The sequence below is a fragment of the Eretmochelys imbricata genome, chromosome 1 (assembly GCF_965152235.1).
Source record: "Eretmochelys imbricata isolate rEreImb1 chromosome 1, rEreImb1.hap1, whole genome shotgun sequence".
Classification (NCBI taxonomy): Eukaryota; Metazoa; Chordata; order Testudines; family Cheloniidae; genus Eretmochelys; species Eretmochelys imbricata.
In genome coordinates this window covers 249,471,103-249,487,305 of record NC_135572.1, presented here as the reverse complement: position 1 = coordinate 249,487,305, position 16,203 = coordinate 249,471,103, and the positions used below count along the sequence as shown (strand labels likewise).

The 16,203-nt window shown below is 45.3% G+C and overlaps 1 protein-coding gene across 3 annotated transcripts in view; it reads left to right on the top strand.

Annotated features, from left to right (window-relative positions):
- Positions 1–16,203, top strand: part of ADIPOR2 (adiponectin receptor 2) — a 69,016-nt gene that overhangs the window by 14,917 nt on the left and 37,896 nt on the right. Inside the window, exon 1 of one of the 3 annotated variants that reach the window (XM_077827305.1) lies at positions 1,164–1,236. The exons of the other annotated variants lie outside the window; for them this stretch is intronic. The gene's annotated coding sequence lies outside the window, so the exon portion shown is untranslated. Of the gene's footprint in view, positions 1–1,163; positions 1,237–16,203 lie in introns of those variants that run through there. 3 annotated transcript variants of the gene reach the window in all.

Sequence of the window (16,203 nt, the reverse complement as noted above, 5' to 3'; positions counted from 1 at the left end):
TGTGCTTTGGTTATCCCAACTACAGTACTGTCTGAAAAGTAGCGTGACCGAGTAGCTAAGGTTTGACCCTGCCATATCAGAGTCCTGAGTTCTGAACTTTACTTTCTCTGCAGAGACCTGGCATAATATATCTATGAGGTGCCAGTTCACTTATAAAGTTAGACCACCTTCTGAGTTGGAGTTCATGGCCTTTGTCAATAATAGTAGTGAGGTACATTGGATTATAATCTAGTTAGTAAAGATAAGGGTTGAAATCAGTCTCTTTCCAAGTTCAGGGAACTTCCCTTAGGCTACAGAGATATTTGATGGGGAAGTCCTCTCACTTACATATACCTCCCAGATTGAGGTTTTTTTTCTTGAGCAGCTGTTCCAGCATTACTGTTTCACTCAGTATAGTTTGACTTGTTACATTTTTTTTATGGCAAAAAAGTGAAAAACCATGACACAAAGAAATAGGACCTAATGTAGAACTACTATTTTATTAGTTGGCACAGAACATATCCCAGAGTGCTTTAGTTTCTTGGCAAAGAATGTCTGAAAACAGTTGAGGCAACCCATTTTGGAACTCTTTTTTTTTTTTTTTTTTTGTAGCTTTGCTGAACACTTATATTTTCTGTATCAAATCAGTTTGTATTGGCATGAAAAATTCAAATACTGAAAACTGACATTGTGTGGTTTTTTTTGCCATTTTATTGAGACTCTTTTAAAATAAAAGTTTAAAACTCACGTTGAACTGAAGACTTCTGACTCAACCTTAACTCTAGAGTGGTAACCAGTAATTCCACAGTTACATATAATCTTCCTCATTATTACAACATAAATCATCCAGGAAACAACCCCCATCTGAAAAACAAAACTGAGCAAGTACAAATCAACTGTTTCTTCATTATGAAATAATTGTGAAGTATGTTTTAATACATAAACAACTATTATCAGTGCTTGAGTCACAGTGTTGCTCCAGATCCAGTTCCCTTAGCTACAACTGCTTGTCTGTACATGGGTCACGGGTTGTCTGACTGTCTAGGTAGTTTGTTCATTGAAAACTTTGCCTTTGTTCTAATCCGCGTTTTGCAAAATTTAGCAAACAGATATAATTTGCAGCATTAGTCATTGACAGTGTTGAGGGTCAACAACATATCTCCATTTTGCTTTCATTCTCCCAGAGTCACATACTGTCCTGCAGCTGCTTATCAATGTGTAGTCATGAAAAATCTGTGTGAACCTTGGCATTGGTGGGTAAGTGATGGCAGTGTGGATACAAGTTGTCCATGTTAGGTGGAAATATAGTTCTTCTTTGCCTACTCTTGAAGTTCAGAGTTCTTGAATTCTGATATCATGCACTTTGTCTGGCCATCTTATGTAAATGTCCATGAACCTCCCATGATTTATAGGCTGCATCACCATCCTGTCCTAGTAATGCAGGGGTGGGCAAACTACGGCTCTTGGGCAGTGTCAAGCCTGTCAGACCCTTTAATGTGGCCACTGAGCTCCCTCTGGAGAGTGGGGTAGGGGCTTGCCCTGCTCTGCATGCTTCCTACAGACAAAGGATTTTTCCATCAATATAGTTAATCCACATCTGAGGTGTGGTAGCTAGGAAGATGGAAGAATTCTTAGAATTAGTTATTTTCTAATAATAAAAATCAAGTTTTCTCAAGAACACTAGAATAAGCAGGGAAAATAGTATTACAAAATGGAAGAAATATTAGTTTTGTAAATTAAACAAGAAAAATCTGGTGTATCAACATGCTGAGTTCTATTAAAATAGAAGGAAGTACGAGAAAGGAATAAACTAGAAGTATGCTATTTTGGATAAAACATGAGCAGGTGGTCTGACCACATTAAAGGATTAAACTGGTGGAATAATGCCACTTTAAGCACCAATGCTGTAGTATGTCCAAGTCTGCATTGTTTCAAGTTAAGGATCGTTGATGCTTTGTTGTGCACCACACATTAATGCCACTGCAGTCTGAGTATCATCTAGCTACCTCCCCTCCTGTTTCTGCACAACTCCCATAAGCAATAGTTTATGCATAAGATTTTAAGAAGCCTTTTAGGATACCTCAGGGACACCAGGTGATTTCCCACAAGTAACATGCTGTCCATGTAATTTCCTAGTCCTTCTCTCAAAGAGGAGGAAAGACAGCTATTCAGTAAGCAATCCTACAATAGTGGACAGTGTTACAGCAGCACCCGTGGAGAAGCAGCAGAACAGCTGCTCATGTAATGGTTAGGCGTGTGTGTGGACAAGATAGGCAGTAATTCAGAGACAGTTTTAAACAGTTGTGATCTGAAACTGTGCAGGAATCCTTGATTGAAGCCAGATGCCCATTGTGCATCATCCCCTTCAGAGCACCCAGATCTGCATTACCACAGGGGTGGGCAAATATTTTGGCCTGAGAGCCACATCTGGGTATGGAAATAGCATGGTGGGCCATGAATGCTCACGAAATGGGGGGTTAGGGTGCAGGGTGGGGGAGTGAGGGCTCTGGCTGGGGGTACAGGCTCTGGGGGTGAGGGGTTTGGGATGCAGGAGGGTGCTCCAGGCTGGGACCAAGGGGTTTAGAGAGTGGGAGGGGGATCAGAGCTGGGGCAGGGGGTTGGGGTGCGGGAGGAGGTCAGGTGTGCAGGCTCCAGGCAGCGCTTACCTCAAGCAGCTCCCAGAAGCAGTGCCATGTTCCCCCTCCGGCTCCTATGTGGAGATGCAGCACCGGCCAGGCAGCTCATCATGCTGCCCCGTCCACAGGCACTGCCCCTGCAGTGCCTATTAGCAACGGTTTTCAGGCCACTCCCTGTCATGGTGGCAGGGTGGCTGTTGCAGGCCCCGGATGCAGCTCTAACTCGTCAGTTAGCACCTCCCTGCAGTCCTCTCCCTCTCACTGGGGTGGGAAGCTGGCGTCTGCCTCTATCACCCCTCCTGACCGGTCTTTGAGGTCCTGTGGGAGTAGTGGTCCTGTGGTGGGGCAGGCAGCTCAGTTGAGAGGCATTTGACAGCTCTGCTTACCTGGTTGGCTGGGTGGCCTCGCTGCCCCCTATCACCAGCCTCCTGCCCACCCTGCCTGGAGTGGCTTCTGCTGCCTCATTCACTAAGCCTGGATATTAGTGCCTACTTGTTTGCCCACATGGCCTACTCACCCCATCTCTACGCTGTTGCCAGCCGACAGAGAACGGAGCTGGTGGGGCTATGGCTGTACAAGTAGCTGCCCAGGGACACACTACTCCCTGCAGCCCAGTCTAACCTCCTGACCCCCCACCCCCCCGTCCCCACTGGGGAGGGCCCTGTGCTGGGGAGCAGACATGGCTCAAGCCCTGGCTCAGCTTCAGCCCATTTGACCTTTGTGGTCCAATTAAGTGTCTGGTGGTCTGGATTTGGCCCACGGTTTGCCTGTTGACTACTCCAGCACTAATATAACTGTTCGTACTGGGGGTTGTGCTGGTGTAACCATATTGATTTAAAAACAACCAAGAACACCCACCCTGACAAATAGTTATTCTAGTAAAAAAAAGCTATATATACCAGGGTCTAACTACTGAGTGTTTAAAATATAGGGAAAATGACTTTTCAGCAGCTTATCCAGTCAGTTATCTTTTCCTTGTTCATTCCGTGTTCCATGCCCTTGACCTTTGTCTAGTAGACAAACCCAAACTCCCACTCTTTGCACTTTGAACACATTAGGGATGACATGATTTTTTTGCATTGCTTCATTTCAGTTTATTCTGTTTCCTCAACATACTTGAGGAGCTGTCTTTTTCTCCTGTGTAATCTCTGTTTTTTTATTTTGCAATTAAAAACCACGGATAGTGTGAGATAAAACACCACAGGTGTTCCTTCTATATTTAGATGCCATTGCGAAACTGTTAGTGTGTTAGAAGTTTGAGTAGGGAATCAAGACATATCAACTTTGAAGACTGGGGAGCTGTGGCAGCCAGAACTCTCTTCTAGAGGTAACAAATATTCAAATCTCCTATTTTTGCTCCTCCTGTTGTGGACTGCTCCAGAGTTTGGGCAGTATATTGCCACTTGCTTGAACTATAAATATTAGACCTTCTTTTCAGAATCTTATGGCTATTGGGTACGATTAGAGATGTTTGTGTTCCAATACCTACGGTTAGTGTGGACAGTACCACACAGTTCTACATCTGATCTGTTATAAGACTTACTACTGTACATGAGATCTTATTTCTGGCAGTAGGAATAAAGTTAGATACTTCTAACTGTACTGGAACAGAAATTTTGTTGAGTGGATGGATGCAAGGAGTTATACCCTCCTTCCCAAAGCCCTTACTGGATGGGAGATTGTGGAATAAAAGGGACAGATTGTGTATCATGTTTACTCTAGCACTGACTTAAAATAAAGCTTTAAATATTGTGCCTATCTGCATTGAGGCACCTTCTTCTTTATCTTCCATTGCTATACTTGAGATGGGTATGAGCTGGAATTTGATTATCCTATAGAATAATCTAGAGAACTACAAGCAGGGCCTTCCTCACTGAGTGCTCACAACACTGAACTGCTCTTTGCTGAACCTAAGCTTAGCCAATACTCATCTGTGGCATCTGTTTAGGCAAGGCTGGGGCTGTTTTCTTCCTCCTTGAGTTTGTTGAGCAGTGAGTAAGGTAGGTTGGTTGACTTGCTTGGATTCTTCATGCTTGTTTGGATGATTTAATTGGTGATTCTAGATTTTTGCCCATTATAAGACTACTTTATCTTTGTGAATTGCTCATACACCTCATCAGAACATCTTAAAAATAAAAATTAACTAATAGGTTGTACAGTGTTTAGATTTTAAGTAGACAACATGATTGTGACTGACAGAGGGTTTGGAGGTAGACTGATAAATGCATGAAGTCCTGGAACTAGTTACTTTACCTGCTGCTTGTTAGCATAACTCCTTATATAGCAGAACAAGTAAGTTCTTGTGTGGTCAGTCGGTCAGTGTGTGTCTGTGTCTCTGTCTCAACAAGAGCTTGTCCTCCGTGGCAGGACAGTGGAAGCTTCAAGTTATAAAGGATTAATTTAATGTTTTGCTTGGGAACCAGTTAACAGTAACACAATGGTCCTAGTTCTCATAATTAGATTTGTGCTGGTAAAATGCATTGCTGTCACTGCAACCAGTATTGCTTCTGAAGAGTGGGGCAGAGCAGAGAGGAGGTTTAAAAATATCAGCTGGCATTGCCTTTAAACTCTCAATTTCACAACTCAAGTTAGGTTGGGAAATCAAATCTTCCTGAGATGGATTATATTCTTCTTCTCTGAAGAAAGCTAGTGTGCAAGTGGAAGAATAGCCACTTTAATTGAAACTATACAGAAACTGCACCCATTTGACTAAATCTTCTAAATTACTTAACTCTGTTGCAACCCCTATGTGGGGACACTCTCTTAAATTGGTTTGAGTGCCTTCATTTGGTAATTCAAAAAGCTTGGTATAAGGTATTTTTAAGATGGTTGGCGTGTCCACTCACTGTAGAGTGTACAATTTCTATGCAGAGCGAACCTATGTTTCCACAACATTGCTGTCACCTTTGGTTCTGACTGAAGTAGCAGAGCCTTTAGGATCTTTCTGTCCAGTGGCAAAATTGTTTAGACCAGAATGAATGTGGCTGTGTGAAAAGACAGTGTCCTCCAGTGAGGAAATGACTGATAAGCTTTAATGAATCAGAGGGAGCAGGTTTGCACTATGACAATTTTAGTTACCTCCGGTGTCCAGAGTGAATTGCTGGCACCTGCTTACATTAGTTGGAGGAAGAGGAGAGACCCATGTGTATCCCCCCCAGGGGAAACTCACCAGCTGCTGGCAACCCAGTTGCTTTGCTCCAGGTTTCAAGAGCCCTTCTCTTTCCCTCTGTAGGCTATTTACTTCCACCTAACAAAGTGGGGTGTACATAGTATAGCCCTCAATCACTTATCTTATGACGCATGCAATGTACACCAGACCTCTGCCTGCATGGAAGCAATGCACCCTGGTTCACTGGTTTCACCTCAGTTCAACACTCTCCTTAGCATAAAGCATTTAGACTGGTCTGTAGTAGAACCAGTTTGTAGTTTATTTAACAGACCTAAAGGTAGAAATAGAGATTCAAATAAAAAGGTTTAGAAAAATAGGGTTACAGGTAAAAGAAAAAACAAAATGTAATCTTTAGACTATACTTAATTAACAAGTTACTTTCCTGTCTAGTAACTAACATTTCTCACCCACGTGTTCAGTTCAGAAAGCTGGGATCCACCTTTCATGAGAGAACCCTGCTGGCAGAGTTTCTCCTCTATAATGGATAACAACTTGGGCCATTTCTTCTGCTCCTGTACATTTACAGGCTGCTTTAGTTCAGGGAGGCCCCTCTTCTGAGAATTCTTCTGAGGTTCATTTCAGGGTGGATTTGATTTAAATCAAATAGATTTGAATCATGATTCAAATCACTAGTCAGGAAAACTCAGTTTTAATCATGGTTTTCTACATAAAAGTGCATTCTTGTTGGTGGTTATAACCTTAATACATATTCTTCACAACTCGGAGATAGATGTAGGTTTCATTTTTAGAAGGTACACACTACATTTTTAAACAGTGATTTATTTTGAAAACTTTTCAGATTAGTTTTACAGCTATATCAGAAAATGAATGATTGTTTGGTTATTTGATTTACCAAAGGTAATTGAAGCAGATAGTTCACCTCCCAATGACTTCATAAATATCACCAGACAGACATTTAAATTGTTTTATTTAACTAAAACAACAGCATTAAATATTTTTTTTTCAACAGCAAACATATACTATTTTAACAAAACAAGCATGTGTCCCTCCCTTCTCACATTTATCTCCAGATTTCTTCTCCTTGTCCAGATCGATTCCATCCCCAACAATCTTCTATTCGTTGAACTTTTTGAAACTGCACTTTTAGAGAAGTAAGGGATTGACTCAGTATACACAAATTTGCAGAGGGACAATAGGGTTGAGAGGTCTTATTTCTTACCTCTCTATTTATTTAAGAACATTTTTGCTGTTAATAAGCATGTTACCTCTGGGGAGACAAATCCAGTTTGAGAACTGCAAACCTTAGCATCTCTGATGGTATCTTCTAGACCAGGGATTTCAAACTCGAATCACCACGAGGGCCACATAAGGACTAGTACATTGGCCTGAGGGCCGCATCACTGACACCCCAGCCCTGCACCCACTCCACCCCTTCCATCAGGCCCCGCTACTGCCCTGCCTCTTCACACCCCAACTCTGCCCACTCCCTGCCCCTATTCTGACCCCTTCCCCGAATCCCTGCCCTGACTCTTCTCTGCCTCCTCCCCTGAGCATGTGGCTCCGTGCTCCTCCCCCCTCCCTCCTGGAAAGTGTGAAGTGCTGCCAAACAGCTGTTTGGTGTGGGAAGCGCCTGGAGGTAGGCAGATAAGCAGGGATGTGGCATGCTGGGGGAAGGGAGAGCGAGGTGGAAGGGAGCTTGGCAGCCCGCAGGAAATAACCTCACGGGCTGCATGTTTGAGACCCCTGTTCTGTCTACCCAATGGGACTCATTGCTCAGTCTAGAAAGATTAACCTAAATAATCCATACAGAATCTCCTGGAACCCCATAAGATTGGGTCCCTAATCCATGAACCATTGGAACTCATTTACAAAACTTTTCTTAAACGTTCCGTGTGTGTGTGTATATATTAAAGTAAAAAAGAAACCTGATTTCTCCCCCCGTGCCCCAACTGGTGCTGGACTACAAAAAGAGGAAGAGAACCCCTTAGTTATCCATCACTTAGAGGAAATAGTTAACAGCACCCTCTGAATCATGGATCCTTTTGGCCTGAAGGGCAGGAGCTGTTGATCGCTTGTTATTTAATGAAAAACTGTTTTCAGTCAAAGATCTAGCTTGTTAGAATTCACTTTTAGGCACAAGAAAGCATGTAATATTTGTTTTTTGTAACCTATTCTGTCCTTTGTTAATAAACTTATTCTCCATTTTACTGTAAACTGTGTTAGTGCTGTTATGTTGAAGTAAAGGGTGAGTCTTCTGCTAATCTAAAAGGCTGGTCTGTGCTCTGTCTCTTTTGGAGGCATCAAATTTAATAATTTCTGAGAGTATCCAGTGAGATGTGTCTGGGGAACTCAGGTTCACTTCGCCTGCTGGCAAGCAGTTTAAGACTGGTGGAATCTTCGAGTGTTTTCTGGTGAACTCGACAGACTGGTGTGGCAGGGAGCTGACAGTCAGTCTAATCTCTAGCAAAGCTCACTCTCTTGTTCAGGCAGAGGGGTAACACACTGTCTTACAGTTCTAGATTACCAGAGGAGAGCATCACAACTAGTTACCTCAACTACTATCAAAAGGGAGTCAAAGGTGGAGACTGAACTTTCCTCTTGCTCTAGAGCAGGGGTCTCAAACACGCGGCCAGCCCGCAGAGTTATTTCCTGCAGCCACCAAGCTCCCCTCACCTGCTGCCCCTCCTCTCCCCCAGCACGCCATGTCCCTGCTCCTCTGCCTACCTCCAGGCACTCTCTGCTGCCAAACAGCTGTTTGGCAGTGCTTAGCGCTTTCCAGGGGGGAGGAGTGGGGAGCTGCGTGCTCAGGGGAGAAGGCAGAGAAGAGGCGGGGCAGGGGTGGGGATTTGGGGAAGGGATTGGAATAGGGGCAGGGAGGGGGCAGAGTTGGGATGGGGACTTTGGGGAAGGGGTTGGAATGGGGGCAGGGGAGGGCAAGGCCTCTTGGAAGGGGTGGAGTGGGGGCGGGGCCAGGGGCACGGGGGGTGTGGGCTTTTGTATCTTTATATGAAAAGTGTCAGTGATGCGGCCCTCAGGCCAATGTACTAGTCCTCATGTGGCCCTCACGGTGGTTTGAGTGTGAGATCCCTGCTCTAGAGTAAGTTCCTATAGGCCCAGGTTGAGGCACATTGGTGAGACAGTGTGGGGGAAACTGGAACGTCTGTTTTCCATTTTTAACTTGTTCTCTGACAAAACTTTAGTCTCTTGGGTCCAGTGTACAGCACAGTAAAACTGTTACAACAATCCTCTAATATCCTGTTTACAGTACAAATTGATTTAGGCTTTCTGAAACTGACTAATCTTTGACATAAGATGCCAACAAAACTCTGAAGATCCAATTTGCCATACAATTTGCCCATCTGCTGGGGGGTTGGGGTAATGATATAGCTGGGTCCCCTCAGCTAGATGCATTTTTAGTGTAGACAGGTCTGTGGTTTTTCTCTTTCTTTGGGTCTGAATGTGCTTGATTGTCTGCCTGGGCATCCTGCTGTGAATTGCTCAGCCTGCAGTGTCCGCTGACAGTTTGCAGGTTATAAGCAGCTGTTTGGACACACTGACCATTTACTGGAGGCAGAGCTCTTTATTTTGTAGATGTGCCTCTTTATTTGGGGGCAGAGAGGTGGGTGGGAGACATGTTTTCATTTGTTCCAGATTGTTAAGTTACCTCCAAAGAATTTAACAATTGGTCTTGTACCATTTTTCCTTTGTAATGTAAAAAGAAAACTTAAGATTTTTAAAAGCTTTTTTCTTGCTTGCTTTTACTTTTAAGTATTAAGAATATAGAGTCTGGTTTTGATGGAGGACATCTAGGTGGGAGGCTTAGATGTAAAGATTCAACAATCTTGCCCCTTCATGTATGGTACCAGAGCTCAGACTTCAGCTACAAAAGTTAGTAATTGAAGTTAAACGTCAACAACAACACAAATTTAAGCAGACTGAAAATCACTTCCTTTCTTAATTGCTCAACTTCCACTCTCTTGGATCTAGTGTGGATTTGTATGCTCATGCTAAATTCTGCCAGTATAAGCTGCACCCACACAGTAGCCTTTTGCTGGTACAGGAATGTTGGTCACAAATCACATCCCTGATCAATACAGGTATGCCAGAAAGAGTCCTAGGGTAGACCTGGCCTGCTTGGTAAATGGCTCTCCCTCACCCAAACTGAAATAGTTCTACCAGTACCAAAAATTATAACCAGGCCATGGATAACATAACAGGTGAGACCTTGCAAGAATGGGGCCAGTAAATTACTTGATATAGTATACTGGTATTCAAGCAAAGCGGTTGTAAGGCTGAAATAAGCAAAAGTGGCTGCCAGATTTCTACTGTATTAATAGCCCAAAGTCACTTAAAGTAGCCCAATCTGGGCAAGTTTTGGGCTAGTAGCCCAATAAATTACCTATCTATAGGCTGGGAATGCACCACCAAGGTGCATGGAGGGGACAGTACCCTGGGCAGGGGCACAAACATGGAGGGCAAGAAGCCAGCCTCTGTCCCAGGCTGGGTGGCAGTAGTGAGGGGTTTGCTGGGGTCTGGAAGACACCCACACATGGGGTTGGGGAGAGGGCACTCGAGATAGCACATGAGTGTCTGGGTCCCCGCATGAGCCACTTGCAGCACAGACCGGACCGGGTGAGCCCACAAAGGGGTCCGAGCCACCAGTGCGGGGAAGGGGCAGCATCTTCCATCCTGCTGCAAATTTCACCCAAGGTGTGGGGTGACATCCTGACAGCAGGGAGGTATCCAGAACAGCAGCTGCCTCCTCCCCTGCCTGAGCAGCTCCAAAGGCTTGTCTTGAGCTCTCTCTCCTCCCCTCCGCCCAACACACAGGGCCGCTTTTGGGTGTCTCTACAGGGCATGGGCTAGGGGTACACTCTGCCTACCTGGGCACATGATGGGCAGGGGGACACCCCAACATCAGCCCCCACCCAGATCTGCCCCCGGCTGGGCTCTCGCCTGCGCAGCACAGCAGGAGGCTCCTGAGTAGCAAGGCCAGCGATGGCTCTGTGGCGGGATGGGGCAGCGCGGTAGCCACAGATGGTAAAGGGGCAGTGCAGGTGAGTGACCAATCACTTCGTTCCAGCAGCCACAGCTCTGTGCTCTCTCTCCCCCTCCCCCCGCCCTCCTCCTCCCTGGGATAGACACAGCACAGGCAGTGCTCTCTCCTCTCCCCCTCCCCAGGGGGGGACACACAGCACAGACTTTTTGTATGATCTTACACACCATAGCTATATCAACCTAAGTTTTAAGTATAGAGCAAGCTTAAGCCTGTGTTACTTGTTTTACTACCACTCCTTCATTGTTCCTCAATTGGTTAACTAGAAATCTAGAGCTCCCACTGCCAGGTGGACTCTGAAAGGAAATGTGTCTAAGCAGCTGGGGCTCAGGAGGCACTGGGTCCAGGCTTAACGTGGCTAGGTTGTGAGGCCACAGAAGGATGCAAGTGTCTGCATCTGGGAGTGTGCCCAAGACCTCCCCAGAGCTAGGAACAGTGATTGATCACTACCCAGACTTAGTGCGGCTTAGCAGTAAGTAGGATTCAGCAGTTGGATCCAGTTGCAGTCAACTGGTATCTGCCCACAGAGTGGGCCCGAGACCAGGTAGTGACAGCTTATTTGTGCCAGTGTATGGGAATAAACTATATTGATTATAAACACCTTTGTCCGAATACTTGCATCCACACTAGACAGAATACTTACATCCACAAATTTTAAGTCTGGTTAAACTGCTTAAGGGGTATGAAATATACTGCATAATTGTGTCCTGGTTACAGGAAGGCAACCATATATTGGGTAAAACTACTGCCAAAGATGACATGTTAGCTTACCATAGTTACTACTGGAGTATTAACCATGTTGTGTCTTTATATTCCATGAGTAGAGCCTGGCATGTCATTAACTGTGTAATAAACATGGCTAAATATTAGCATAGACAGGGTTTTAAAAGGTCCAGTTAATCTTTGGAGGTCACATTTTTGTTGCTCTTTGACTGTAGACAGTTTTCTGAAGCTGGGTTAACTGTAGCAGGAGCTCATTAGTTTCTGTCTAGGTTCTTATATTGTGGCTATCACCATGGTTTCTGAATAAGTCACTAAGAAGGGTTTATCTCTCAGTGGTTGTATCATGGCAACTGCAAACCTTTTTCTTTAAATGGAATTTCAATGAGGAATGCAGCAAAACATTGTGGAGGCTCTAAACTTGAATTCTACAGTCTGTTCACAGTCATGTTCTCTCCTGTTGCTAATGTTAAGACACTTGGGTTTTTGGAAGATGTTTCTATGTGTTCTAATGAGACACTTATAATCTCCCTACTTTCTGTGTCTGTCAGGCTTGGCAGTGACCATGTGCATTTTAATGTTCTAAAAAGAGGGGGCAATGTTTTAACTATGACCTACTGAACAGATGCTACTGATCATGCTTACTTTTCAGTTACTTAAATAGGTTCCCCACCCCTGCCCTACAGAAATATGTCCTGCAGGCCAGATCCGGCCTGTTGCTTAATTTCCTCCAGCCCACAGAGCAGGGTCGGGACTCGCCCTGCTCCGCCTGCCCGGCGCTCCAGCTGGGGAGAGGGGTCGGGGCAAGACCAGTACCCTGACCCCATTCCCCGGCTGGAGCGCTGTGCAGGGGGTCAGAGCAGGTGGGGGCCTCCCAATTGGCTGGGGCTCCTGGGCACGCCCCCTTTGCCCAGTGGCTAATCCGCCACTGGGAGTAGGGCAAGCAAGCAGGCGGCCCAGTGGCAGCAGAGGAATGCTCAAAAAATGTAGGCCTTTCCCTTGGGGAGCCAGGCCTGGTGTGGGGCAGTGGGACGGGAGCCGTTGCTGCTGGAGAGCGGTGGCTCCTCTTGGAGCTGGGTATGCGCCTGGGGCCCCCCCCCAATTGGCTGGGACTACTGGGTCCATCATTTCTCCCCCCTCTTCCCTTCCCGACCCCCCCCTCCCCACAAGGCTGGCTGGAGGGGTTGAGGGGGAGGTGGCCTCAATCCTTCCTGTCACCCCCCCCTCCACTATCATTGCTCACCCACCTGAAGTCGGGTCCCACCCAAGTGTCCTGTCTTGGCTATGCCATTGGGCCGCCCACCCCAGAGCCAGGAGAGGACAGCCCCTCTTGGTCCAGTTCTGGGGAGGAGGCCCCACCCTCCCGGGGATCCTGCAGTTGGCTCTGGGCCCCCCGGAAATGTACTGACAAACAGGGGAACTCAGAAGAGCCACATGACAGCACCAGGGGATGGTAGGGCTGATTTACGGCAAGAACCGCATCACAGCGTTGGATCCAAAGACCGGGGTAGTCAATGGTATGGGCTTTGGATCAGACCCTTGCTTTATATTTGTGTGTGGCCCGCAGTTGTTGTTTTTTTTTTTCCTCTGTAGGTCAATGCCCCTGATAGAAAAAAGGTTCCCCACCACTGCTTTAGGGGTTCTCAACTACTCATAGTGTGGACCATAACTTAATAAAACTCATTTGTCCTTCCTATTCATGACTGTAGCCCACTTTTTCCCATTTGTGATCAAATATTCATGTGGCAACTAGCAATTACTCACATGGAGAAGTCCGATTAGGAAAGTGAATTTTTAGCTGTCTCTATTGCAATAGATTTTAGTCAGTCTGTTTTTGCTCTTCCTTTCTCTGTTCTGTTTCTTACCTACAAAAGGGTAATAAGCACCATATAACCAGCTCTACAAAGATGAGAGTATGGGAACCTCTTATACCTAATCTTTTGAAACTTTATTGTGGACATAAAATCATAGAAATGTAGGACTGAAAGGGACTTCAAGAGGGTCATCTAGTCCATTCCCCTGTGCTGAGGCAGGATTGAGTATACAGAGACCATCCCTGACAAGTGTTTTTTATAACTTGCTCTTAAATCTCCAAATATTTTACAGTCTCCCTAAGAAACCTGTTCCAGTGCTGCTATCCTTTATATTTAGAAACTTTTTTTCCAAATATCTAACCTAAATTTCCTTTACTGCAAACTAAAGCTGATTACTACTTATCCTACCCTTGGTGAACATATAAAGAGGACAGTGATTAATTATCTTCTAATTATCTTCTAACTTTTTACGTACTTGAAGACTTATGTTCCTTCAGTCTTCACTTCTTTACACTAAACATCTCCAGTTCTTTCAACCTTTCCTCATACATCATATTTTCTAAACCTCTCCATTTTTGTTTCTGTCCTCTGGACTCTCCAGTTTGTTCAAATTCTTCTTAAAGCTTGGTGCCCAAAACTGGACACAATACTCCAGCTGAGGCCTCACCAGTGCTGAGTAGAACAGAACAGTTTCCTCCCATTTCTTACATGTGACACTCCATATTAATACATCCCAGAATGAAACTTGACTTTTTTGTGGCAGCATCACTCTGTTGACTCCTTCAGTTTGTGATCTCCCATAAGCCCAGATCCATTTCATCAGTATACTGGCTTGCCAGTAATTCCCCTTTTTGTAGTTGTGCATTTTGTTTTTCCCCTTGCATCTTGCTGATTTCAGACCAGTTTTCCAATTTGTCAAGATAATTTTGAATTCTAATCCAATCCTCCAAAGTGCTTGCAAACCTTTTCACTTTATCAACTGCAGATTTTATAAGTGTACTCTATAACATCATTCAATTCCTTAATGCAGGGGTGCGCAAACTGCGGCCCATAGGCCGGATCTGGCCTGCCAGCCATTTTAAGCTGGCCCTTGAGCTCCTGCTGAGGAGCGGGGTCTGGGGCTTGCCCTGCTCCAGCACTCCGGCATTTCAGCTGGGGAGCAGGGTCGGGGGCCGCTCCATGTGGGTCCTGGAAGCCGCGGCATGGCCCCCATCCGGCTCCTGCATGCTCCAATCGCCCCCCTTTGATGCTTCAATGCACAGGAGTGGGAGAAGAGATATGCTGCTGCTTCCCAGAGCCGCTTGAGGTAGTCACCACCCGGAGTCTGCACCCCTGAGTCTCTTCCCATGCCCCAGCCCTGATCCCACTCCCACCCTCCAAATCCCTCTATCTCAGTCCAGAGCACCCTCCTGCACCCCCAAATCCCTCATCTCCAGCCTCACCCCAGAGCCTGTACCCCAGCTGGAGCCTGTACCCCAACCCCTGCCCCAGCCCTGATCCCCCTCATGCCCTCTGAACCCTTTGGTCCCAGCCCAGAGCACCCTCCTATACTCCAAATTCCTCATCCCCCAACCCCATCCCGGAGTCTGCACCCCCAACCCCAATTTTGTGAGCATTCATGGCCTGCCATACAATTTCTATTCCCAGATGTGGCCCCCGGGCCAAAAAGTTTGCCCACCCCTGCCTTAATGCAAACTTTGGGTAGTACCGGACCCACGACAGACCTGTGAAAGACATCACTTGATGTGTCCTTGTAGTTTGACAGCAAAACACCATTGTTAAATACTCTTAAAATACTCTGAAACCTCTTAAAATATAGTTTTTCAACCAGTTGTGCACTCACTTTATGGTAATTTAATTTAGACCCCATTTTCCTAGCTTGTTCAGGCAGTCTTTTGATTCTGTCATTTCCTAACACACCTGTGTCTTTGCAACCTTAAGGTTATTGTTTATGTAGTTGTTTTTTGCTTGTAACTTACACACCAATGTAGAATGCAGTATTGTAGCAGTGTTGGTCCCAGGATATTAGAGACACAAGGTGGGTGAGGTATTGTCTTTTATTGGACAACTTCTGTCTAACCAATTGATTCTTACTGTGGGCATGTCTACGCTTACCAGTAGATCGGCACTGCTGCAATCAATGCAGAGAGTGTTGATTTAGTGGGTCTGGTGAAGATTTGTGTATTTGTGCATTCCACCTCTTTGGGAAACATAAGGCAAGTCAATGGGAGACACTCTCCCGTCGACACAGTTCAGTGTAGCCACCGCGGTAAGTGGATCTAACTGCGTTTGACTTCAGTTACGTTATTCACGTAACTGAAGTTGCGTAACTTAGATCGATTTACCATGGTAGGGTAGACCAGCCCTATATCTGCTTGTGATTTGTAACTGTGTGTTTAAGTGCTTAGATGCTACTGTAGTGATTAGTAGTAGATATATACCTTCAATAGATTGTCTTGCGTAAAATGAAGATCTCTCTCTCTCTCTCTCAACTCCTGGATCTCAGAATTATTTAAATGATAATGTCTTCTAGCATTCCTAACTGACCAATCACTGATTATGCTCCTTCCTGTTGCACTGGATCTTGAAGTGTCTAGCACAAAGTTGGTGTTGTAGAAGATGAGCAACTACTACCAGATAATACTCCCAGAATGAGGGAAGGCTAGGAGTCAGTTAATTTGAATCAAGAAATTTCCCACTACTTTAACACCATGAATGCGAGTTTCCCAAAATTTATTTGCAACAGCACATGAGTGTAAATTCACTTCAGGAATGGTTCTTAACAATCTTGAGGGGATAGAAAATGAGTCTTGGGGACCAGAAAGGAGCAACGACTCAGTCTTAGATTGGCTATGACAGAAGACATGC